Below are 11,392 nucleotides of genomic sequence, written 5' to 3'. Positions count from 1 at the left end.
ACCCGCTTTACGTCGCGCTTGTACGACAGGCATTAGAACTTCCTGTTTCCCATTCCGCCCCCTAGCGAGGCTCTTTGGAAGCACGTGCACGCATGCGCAGCTTTTCTCTGAGCCCCGTAAGGAAGACAGGCAGGCAGGGAGGCTTCGGGCTTCCCCAGGTGGGTAAATGGGTGGGTGTACTTTGTGCGTCTGTTTTGGCTGTGAGAATCAGCCTGCATAAACGTGTAGTGACTGAGATGGTTGAATGCAGTGCCTTTATATTATGCCATAATACAAATACCAACTAACATTTAAGGCTGCCGGTGCATCTCAGTTCATCCTCACAACAACAGTAAACAAATAGGCCTTGTTAATAAGCCTGATATTGGAGATGAGAAAGCTGATGCTTACAAAAGGTTACATACACACTAGCAAGAGAGGAGATGGAAACCTAATTCTCTCTGATGCGACCACAGGCTTTTCCCACTAGGATCTGCCACATGCGTGTGCCATGTGAAGAATGAGGACGCAAGGCTGAGATTCCCGCCCTTTACCCTACCCCCTCATTTTCTGAAAGGATTGCAAGGGCCCTTGGTAACAAATCTGTTCTGGCATTTTTCATGTTAGAAAAGCAAAAACACATCCAGAGAGGTAAAGTGACTTTCCTAAATCACCCGGAGAGTCGATGTTAGAGAAAGCAGTAAAACTCAATAAAGTGTCTCAAAACTGAATTGGGGCAAATTGGGATGGAAAACTTTTAAAGGGTAAGTAACTTTTCTATATCTGGGTCGTGGTGGTGGTTACACCTTGTATACAATTACCGAAATTAATCAAACTGTACCTTTAAAATTGGTACATTTTAATGCAAGTAAATAATAACCTCAATAAACAAAGAGGGAAAAAACAGCGCAACTGGACTTAATACTCTAGAGACAGGCAGAGTGTGCAGGGATACTTAAAAACCACAGGATAGGGCTTCCCTGGTGGCGCAGTGGTTGAGAGTCCGCCTGCCGATGCAGGGGACACGGGTTCGTGCCCCAGGTCTGGGAAGATCCCACATGCCGCGGAGCGGCTAAGCCCGTGAGCCATGGCCGCTGAGCCTGTGCATCCGGAGCCTGGGCTCCGCAAGGCTCCGCAAGGCTCCGCAACGGGAGAGGCCACAACAGTGAGAGGCCCGCGTACCGAAAAAACAAAACAAAACAAAAACCACAGCATAAACACAGAGACACTTTGTTTCTAATAGTAACTTACAATGTCAATCATAAACCACAGAATTCACCTGAATATTTAAGGTAAAATAGGAGCCATCAAAGATAGTGTTCACTGCCTCTGCTATTAGACGAGCGTCTGTGAGAGAATTGGACCTTTGTCCAATACCATGTCACACCTATACAAGTCACACTACAACTATTCAAATCCTAGTTTTCTCCTTCTGGGGACCATCTACTCCTAATTAGATTCTGGGAGCTTAGGGTAGGGGAGGGAGGCAAGGGGGAGGGAGGATCAAGAAAATATGCAAACAGCAGGTAGTGCCAGCTGATGGCCCAGCCAAGGAACCCAGAAACAAACACACATCTGTCTTCTGTCTCATTTCAACATAAAAAGTACAGTCACTTACGTAAACAAAAGGCTGCTTGCAAATCTCATCATACATACTAAGGCACTAACCACAGTATAACCTGGCTATGACAATAAAGTCATACAATGTTTTTTCTCCTCCCACCCTATTCCAAGTGCCCCAGCTTCCCTCCCCAGAGGCAACCAGTTTCTTGGTGTTCTTCCAGAGATCTGCTATAAAAAGCTATACTCATGAGCACTTGATGTGACTCTTTACTCTCTCCTGCTTTCCATGTCATTGTAGTCCTATGGACAGGTCTAGACTGTTCCCAGGTTCAGACACAACTGTGCCCTAGCTCCACCCAAGTGGTCTCATCATTGGCTCACTGAGCCCGCTTCTGAAAATATTTATATTAGCCTTTGACAACATAAAAGGGGATGCTTTGTGAAATTTTAACCTGAGACTTCGCAATTTAAACATATTTTTCATGCCTCCAGTGAAAGTTCTCTTAGTAAAACCCACACAAAGAAGATGCGTGTGCCAACTAGTGAAGGCCCTGGGAAAATTGTAATAAAGGCAAAATTTGTTCTTCCCTTTCTTCTTCCCATGCTCAGCCCTTCCTTTTCCATCCTGCAGGGTTTTCTTTGCCCTTTGCCCTCAGGGACTCAGTACTTTTTCAGGGGTAAAAACAATCCAGGAAATAATCTTTTATACTAGTTTGTAAAGAGAGGCTGATGAATTAATGTTACTTGGGTATTTCAATTCGGGGAGACTCCCTAGGATAACGATCTCAAGGGGTGGGAGGGCGGTGGCTGTCCCTTAAGACAAGATGGTCAGAATATTCAGAAAAGTGTTAGTTTTTCTTTATTAAAAACTTTTTCTTTGGAAAATTTCAAGTATATACAAAAGTAGACAAAAGAGTATAATGCACTCCCATGTTCCCATCCCTTGGCTTCAATGCAAGGCCATCTTGTTTCATTTATATGCCCACCCACTACCCCTAACTCCCGCCCCTGTATTATTTTTGAAGCAAATCCCAGACATTGTATTATTTTATCTGTAAATATTTATTTCTAAATATCTAAAAGATAAGGGTTCTTTCTTTAACATAGCTACAATGGCACTATTTCACCTAAAAAAAAGATGATAACAATTATTTAATATCATCATGTAACCAGTCAGTATTCAGATTTCTGATTGTCTCATAAATGTCTTTTTTTTTTTACACTGTTAGTTGAACATGTTCTGCTATTCTCTGTGTTTCTCGCGAATACATTGTGGGATTTAGAACTTTGATCAGATTTCATGATAGCTGATATTTTATACTTCCATCAGGAGGCGTATACCGTCTGGTTGCCTTTCATTTTGTGATGTTACCAGTCATTGGTAGTCAATGTCTAAATTCGTTAATTCATTAGAGGTCACATTCTAATTCTATCATGAGGTGATATTCTAATTCTATCATTTCTTCTTCACTTACTTGCTGGACTATTTCTATGAAAGCAAGCTTTTCCTTCCCCTAAATTTTGCTTACCCAGTGGTACTGTTTGTATAGGAAAAGCAGAAGAAATGCTTGATTCTCTCCCTTCATTTACTAATTTTCAACACAAGGAGTCAATTCACTGGATCTTCTAATGTTGACCAATCAACTTTTTTAAAATTTTTAGTATCATTATGAACTCATGGAATTACACAAATTGATGTGTTTTAATCCCTTGCAAATATTATGGTGTACATGATTGGAAAGAGCTTATTTGACATATAGTGATGTATTTGAAAAGACAAACTATGTCCTAATACAAACCACAAAAAGTAAACAGTCGTCTATCTGAGATTCTCAACAGAGCAGGAATGGGAAGGTGGGGAAGGAGCACAATTTGAGGATACAGATCAGATGCTGGGGAAGTTTGAGCTTTGAAATTTATGTGATAATATAAGTGGTAACAAGGGCACATGTATTCAAGATATGTTGACAGGGAGCCATAAATAATCCAAAGGTATGACTCTCTAATTATGAAAGCTCCGACACCTCAGCTACTGATTTGGGAAGATTCTGGGGAAGGTGTGTGTGCACCCACACATCTGTCTCCTCCTAGATGCCTCAAATCAGACAGTCTCCTCCACCACATGTATGCATACATGTCTGTATACACCCCAAAGCCATCCAGCCTCTTCCTGAGAGTGCTGGCAGAAATCCATAAATGAATCTATCTCACTTTCCAACCCAGACAATGAAACAGACTTTGGCTTGGGACTTTAGGAGAATTCTCCACTAACGTGTTCAGAATTACTTGTTTCTGACTCTCTTCTTATCCTTGGACCAAGCTGAGCACTGGCAAGTGTTCTCAGAGAAGCAGCTTTCTTTATTCCAAACTTGGACCTGTATAAGAGGAGGAGGAGGAAAAAGAAGGCTCAGTAACTCCCTTGGAAGTACGCTGCCCACCTGGGGCCCTCCCTCCAAACTTCTTCCCTTCAGCACCAATCTAACAGCCCACTTCCATCTCCCCTGGCAAAGAAAGTTGTCACTGGACCTGCAGATAAAAGAGCCAAACAAGAAGTTACAAGTACCATGAGCGTGAAGGTTCATAGTCCTGATTTCAAATATGTTTCCCTGTTGGGACAGAGCAGTGTCCTGATTTTGACTTTGGTCAGCACCAAACTACCTATCCTTTGATTATCTATGGCTATGATATGAGATCGTGGATATGAAAGCTCTCTGAAATTGGACAAGTGCTGTGTGGATGGGAGGGCTTCTCACTGCTATTATCGGCTTTTTGTTTCCTCCTGTAAATCATTCTCTCCAGGCCTCAGTCAAGTCCTTGAGGGCAGCAAGGCGCAGGCCAGACAGGAACTCCTGTAAGTCAGGAGCTCCTGGCACAGGGCTAGGGGCAGGGTGATCTCCACGAGCAATGGAGAATGTGTTGACTTCAGAAAAATGAGTTATCTGGGGATACAGGATCATTGGGTGTCAGTGAGACAAAAAACTGGACTTCTGTTCAGTAAGACTGATTGACCAAATGTGTTTTATCGTGTCTCCCTCCCCAGGCCATTCCAGTAAAATGACAATGAAGGAATAAAAAAAAAAGATTTTAACCCACAAGGGTAAGAGAGGACAAAAGCACAGGCGGGGAGATAAGATGGATGAAAGATTTCAACAGGAAATATTAGGAGGTGAAGTATTATGTTAACAAAAATAAGGAGTGGGGAGGGCTGATATTTTGATTAGAAAGCTTTCAGTACTATTTAATTTTTAAAGCAGATATATATAAAATTTAAGAAAAATATTATTATAAGTATTTTTTTTAAAGAAAGAAGCAAGAGCACCTGGGACTCAGGAGAGACCTGGGTGTCAGATCTTTCTTTGGTACTTGGTGACAGCAGAGCTTGTCACCGTCTCTGTCTGAGCCTGAGCCCCTTTATCTGAAGGAGCTGAACAAATCCCACAATCACCTTCTAGTTCTAACAATTCCTAGTTCTACAAGTAACTTATAGAGGCAGCACTGACGTCCTCAGAAAAACCACCTGTGCTTTGGAATTAGTCAAAAGTTGTCTCAGATTTCCCCTTTCAATTCCTAGCTGTGTGAGCTGGCTGGGCCTCAGTTTACTCAACTCATGCATGAGGATACTGCCTATTTCTCAGGACTGACAGAAGGATTAAATGAAATAAGTAAAGCAACAAATAAGTAAAGCAGCAAATGTATGTTTTCTCAACTGCTGCGCCTCCCATATTTAGGCAAGGATCTGGCACAGTTCTGGTCACCAGGCATTGGTTTAATTAAAACCTGAAGAGTTCAGAAATGAGTTACTGTATTATTTATTCTTGGGGTAGGGAGAATGTGAAGCACCTCATTTCTGTTGATTGTATTAGGGGCAAGGTCCAAGTGTGGATATCAGAGCCTAGTGAGTAATTCCTTTGAGGAGAGGTAGCTAACTAAAGGGTAGACAAGGGAGGGCATGAATGAGAGGTTCTTTGACCAACTACCTTCCATCCCTCCACCCCTCCGCTGTGGGGACTTTCTCTTAACAGTGTCGACATACACAACCTCAACCTAGATTAGCCTCCTATTCCATTACCTGTCGTTCTGCAGAAAAGGTAAAGATGGTGTCCACAGGGATTTCCTCTCTCTTGAGTGGCTCTGGACTGGCACACTGATTTTCCACACTATGGGCTGCCTTCCACACTAATTTCTCCACATCACTTAAAACTTTGGTTGCATAGCATTCAAACAGGTCATTCGATCTGGATGCTGCTCCTAGACACCTACAGCTCGACCCCCCTCCTCAATTCCCAAAGTCTGAATCCCAATTTGTCTGAGTTGAACTGAGGCCTACAAGGTGACTAAATGCCGTGGAGGGTTAGCCCAATCCAGGAAGAAAGGGAAGATGTACATACAGATATAAGAGTTCAGTGTTGATCTCGTGTAACCCCTGACCACGAGCGCATCCGGGTCAAGATCAGAAAGGATTTATATCTTTTCTCAGACAGACCCAAACCAGAGCCCTGGGCCCATCCCACATGAGACACAAGCATCATTCCTTCATTCATCCTTCAGTAAATATTTATTCAGCGCCTCTTATATGCCAGACAAAATCCCTGCCCTCATGAAACTTACTGCCTCCTACTGTTTTCTTTCATTCCTACTGAAGCCCTCTGTTTAAACCTTCCCATGTGTATCCTTCTACTATTGTGGCCCCATCCTATCCCCTACCCTAATCTATCCTAAGCCCCTTTGTGAGCTCTGATCGGTTTACTCTTCTGGTCAAAAACATTCTGTGGTTTCCCAATGTTTATTGAATCAAGAAACTTGATTCACTCATCCAACAAATGTTTATTGCATGTCTACGATGGGTCAGGCTCTGTTGTAGGTGCTGGGGATACAGCGGTGAGCAACAGATAAAAACTTCTGCTCTTATAGTGCTTATATTCTAGTGGGGGAGATAGACAATAACCAAGATAAACAAGTATGATAAGTAAAGCATGTTAGTTGGTGATAAGTTCTAAGAGCAATAAGGCAACAGGTCAGGAAGTGGAGGGGGCGAGGGAGAAGTAAAATTTTAGATAGACTAACCAGCAAGAAGAAGACATCCAAGTAAAGATCTAAGAAAATGAAGGAGGGAACCCTGGGGATAGCAGAGGGAATATGGGTCCAGAAGGAGAGGCTGGCAAGTGCAAAGGCCCTGAGGTAAGAGCACACTTTAAAGGATGAGCAGGGAGGTCAGAATGAGGCCCAGTGTCTGGCAGAGTGAGGAGAGAGGGGAGACGGTTGGGATGTGAGATCTGAGATCTAATAGCTGCAGCTTTTACTCTGATAGAGATAGGGGGCCACTAGGGGTTTTGAGCAGAAAAGTGATGTGGGGTGACTTGTCTTGCAGGATCACTCTGGCTGCTGTGTTTAAAATAAAGAGAAAGGAGAAAATGGCCAAGCAGGGAGATGAGTTGGAAGGCCCCTTGCTGGCCCTCTTCTGTTTGTCCAATCACATCTCTTACTATTCTGCTACCCTGTAGCCCTAACAGACTCTTCTTCCCCGAACACACTTGGCAGCGGCTGACCTATCATCCTTGATGAAGTGGCCTCCACTTCGAATAATAATAACAACTGGAATAATAGCTGCTACTTATCCAGCATCAATAATTCCATTCAATTTTTTAAAAAGTATTGTCTAATTTCACTTACAGACATTATTTCATTTAATGTTTATATTTTGTCCCCACTTATTGGGAAAGCTGAGGCTTTTTACAAGTTGCCACCAATTGGAAGGTCCCTGGGCCCAACCATAAGATAAAGAACACTTGATTCCCTTTTGGTCTCAAGTGGACCATTTGCATCTTTATGGGTCTCCAGACCACGTGACCCTCTGGGCATTTCCTCACAGGAAGCCTGCACAAAGGGAGAGGGAGGTGTTTAGGATGACCCTTAAATGTCAATATTAATTATCTGGATAGAAAAACAGAAACAAAGGACATTTTAGGCAAAGAAAATAGCACTGCACACGTTCAGAGGTACCACATGGGAGGGTCAAGAAACTGCAGTTTACTGGTGTGTAGCATTTATAGGGATGCATTAGGCAGGAAACAGATCTGGAAGGCCTTGAATGGAATGTCATATCAAAGAGCTAGACTTTCTCCTATTTACAGTGAGGGAACATTGAAGGGTTTTAGGTAAACAAACAAGTAAACAAAAATATTGTTTAAGCTTTAACAAGGTAAGAGTGTCCGGGAATGTTGAGGACTGTGTCTACTTGGAAAGCATGCATTCCTTGTAAAGGAAGCAGCCAGAGTTCTGGCTGATGGTTGCTGTACAGAAAGACAAGCCCAGTTTTGCCACTGGGAAATCTGGATTTTTATATAAAATCTTCCAATTTTTATATGTTTGCAACAAGTTTTTAAAAATTTTTGATTACGTATAAAATTTTAATTGTATATAAAACCCCCCATAGGAGCTGCCCTCTGGGGGCTTCTGCCTGGAGTATAAGTAAGCTCCAGGAGGACAGGGACTTTGTCTTATTTCCACTGTGTTCTCAGTGCTTGCCACAGAGCCTGGCACACAGTAGGTGTTCATACATGTTTGCTAAATGTATATGTATGTGTTAGTTATTAGTATTCGTATTGTACGCTTGAGGCTCATGGAGGACAATAGATGACACGGGAAGTGGCCACACTCAGGTTCAAGTTCAAATCTCTGAACTTGGAAATAGACAAAATGTCTTGCAAGAAAGATGGATTAAGGTAGACTAAGAGTAGAAGAGTAGAAACAGCTCTTCGTCAGCCCCTTACACCACCCCCATCCCCTATCCAGGATGTGGGGACGGCTCAGATGGCCTGTGTGTGGCTCCACTTGATTTTAACCCCCCTGGGAAACTTCTGATGCCGTTCTCTGGGACTGTTTTCCCTCTCTTATCTCATTCAGACCTAGGAATCAGAGATGAGGCAGCCCACTCACCACCTGTCCCTCCCCAGCACAGTGACATCTGTAAAACGTTGAGTTGCTAGCAGTAGCAGTTTCTTCTGGGTCTTTCAAAATCAAACAAAGACCCACCAGATCTTGCTGTCCAGGATCCTGGATGACTAAATCCCTAGGGGTACCAGGTAGCTACCAGGCTTTTTCTGATCTAGTTCACTCTTTTACAAACATTATTAGCAGAGCTGCTCATGGCTGCTGCATACATAGAAATGAAAGGAGGGGGGCTGTACAGCAGAAACTAACACAACATTGTGAAGCAACTCTACTCCAATAAAAATTAATTTAAAAACAAGAAAGAAAGGAAAGGAGGTGGCAAAACAATAGAGCCAGTGAAGGGGGATTTGGGGAAATAGAATATCAGTGTTTGAGGCTTCTAAAATCAGAGTCAGGATTTCTGCTAAGATCTACTCAGTTGCCATAAAATCAATCCTTCCTTCCTTTCCTTCTTTCTTCCTCTCTTCCTTCATCAAATCAGACAATAGTTTAGTCAGTCAAGAAACATTTGTTGTTCAGTGTTCAACAGACTCCCATAATTGGCAGGGAATGATTTGAATGATGCCCATGAACTGTGTCACATTTTATTCATATATTCATACACTTTCAATTTATTCAGAAAGGATAAGGAAAGAAGGAAACACTAGCATGTTTTGCCAACTATTACAATTCACAGGGGAAAGCTGTTGTTCCTCTCTACAGTTCTGAGAGTAATTTACCAATTTCTGGACTCTTTCCAGAATCTTGTATTTGAAGGCACAGTCACGGCTCAGTGCACTGCTTTCCTTTTATTTATTTATTTATTTATTTAATTCATTCACTCATTTATTTATAGCTGCGTTGAGTGTTCGTTGCTGTATGCGGGCATCCTCCATTTGCGTCCAGCAGTGGCTACTCTTCATTGCAGTGCATGGGCTTCTCATTGTGGGGACTTCTCTTGTTGCGGAGCACGGGCTCTAGGTGCATGGACTTCAGTAGTTGTGGTGTGTGGGCTCTAGAGTGCAGGCTTAGCAGTTGTGGCGCACGGGCTTAATTGTTCCGTGGCATGTGGGATCTTCCCGTACTAGGGCTCGAACCCATGTCCCCTGCACTGGCAGGTGGACTCGTAACCACTGCGCCACCAGGGAAGCCCGGCAGGCGGATTCTGAACCACTGTGCCACTGGGGAAGTCCCCATAGGCGACTGTTTAATTTAACTTTAAAATCAACTTTATTGAGGTATGAATTACATTCAACAAGGTGTACCCATTTTAAGTATACAATTCGATAAGTTTTGACAAATGTGTATATTTATATTGTCATCGCCAAAGTCAAGATACAGAACACTGGGCCATGCCTCTGTCCCCATGACTGTTACTTAGACAAGCCTGTGGTAGGCTGAGGCAGGGCTCTGCTGTCTCTCAGGTCCTGTGTCTTAGCCTGTGCCTGGGTGGGCACATCAGGTTGGTCTCATTCTGCGTCCTGACTGCCTTTTTTGGTCCCAGTGCCATTCTTCAACCAGCGGTGCCACTGAAGTTGAAATTTTAATCCTCATTTGGTTCTGTTAGCTATTCTAGACAAGAGGAAGAAGTAGCAGGTAGAATTTGGGCAAAAACCGCGTTCTGAACTCAAAAAAAGTTAAAAAAAAAAACAAAAAAACCCTGGAGGAAACATTAGGAGGCTTGACTATCCTAAAGTTTCTCTGGTTGTTTGGTCTGTACTGATATATTATCACCTAGAATTCTTATTTCCTATTGTTCACCTTTATCTTAGGTCTTAATATAAGGTGCACTGCATTTGAAGTTTTACTACCTGGGTCCCTGAATGGGTCATTTAACTTTGCTTCTTACGTGAGTGGGGCTGGAAGAGAAGGTTGGGTGGCCAGTGCAGAGCACTGACCCTGCCATTTTGATCATTTGTTCACCTCAGTTGAGTGTTGAGCATTTACATTTGTCTTCCAGTGCAGGTTAAATCAGACGTGGTACCTGCCCTCAGGGATCTTGCAGTCTAGTTAGGTGAGGTAGGACATGCACATATATGTGTTGGTGTGGATAACTGAGGGCAGGGTGGGGCGCTTGAGAGAAAGTGATGACTGTCTATAGGGGACCAGAGATGGCTTCTTTGGAGCCAGAACTGTGCCTGACACAGTAGGCTCTTGGGAAATAGTTATTTATTGTGAGTCAGGGGGTAACATTCAACGGATACTATTTGGATATATAGAAATGCGGTGAACAAGAGGATAGAATTTTCAGTTAAAGGAAGGAAAGCCACAGTGGCAGAAGAATTTGAGAGCCATGTAATTCAAAAATTACATTAGAGAGGTAGGTTAGAGGTGTATGTTGAATTTCAGTCCAAGAAGTTTCTTCAAAGGTTTTTGAGGTGGGGAATAATGTGATTAAAGAAATGCTTTAGGGAGATGAACCTGTCAGAAACTTTTAAGCTCTGGACTGGGATAAATGATGGGGAAAGTTGATGGGGAAAAAGATGAGTTAACATCATGAAAACAGGATGTCATTCACAGGGGAAGACTGGAAAATCCCTGTCATTTGCCCTAAGTGTTCTAATATTCTTTATTTCTGAATTAGATCCATTTGCACAACATGTAAACAAAGAACTGAAAGAAAAAGAAATCCAGGCTGTTGCCACAAATCCCAAAACTACCCACCAGCTAAAAGCAAGCAGTGGTCTTGGGTTTTAGTGGTCTCCCTGAATGTATGATACACACCCGTGGCAGATGGCTTGAGAGGGAGCAAGATAGAGGAAGACTGGAAGAGCCCAGTAAGGCACAGGCATAGCTAGAAAAGGCACTGGGAAGCTGGAAGGTGGGGACCAATAAGATAAGAATGCTTTGGAGACAGGTACACCAGGGTTTAGACCAACGTCTGCAAGGGGCTATCTCATGACCTAAGGCAAGTTAATCT

This window comes from Mesoplodon mirus (assembly GCF_964341445.2).
Source record: "Mesoplodon mirus genome assembly, chromosome: 3".
In the NCBI taxonomy this organism is placed as follows: domain Eukaryota; kingdom Metazoa; phylum Chordata; class Mammalia; order Artiodactyla; family Ziphiidae; genus Mesoplodon; species Mesoplodon mirus.
This window is presented reverse-complemented; position numbering follows the sequence as displayed.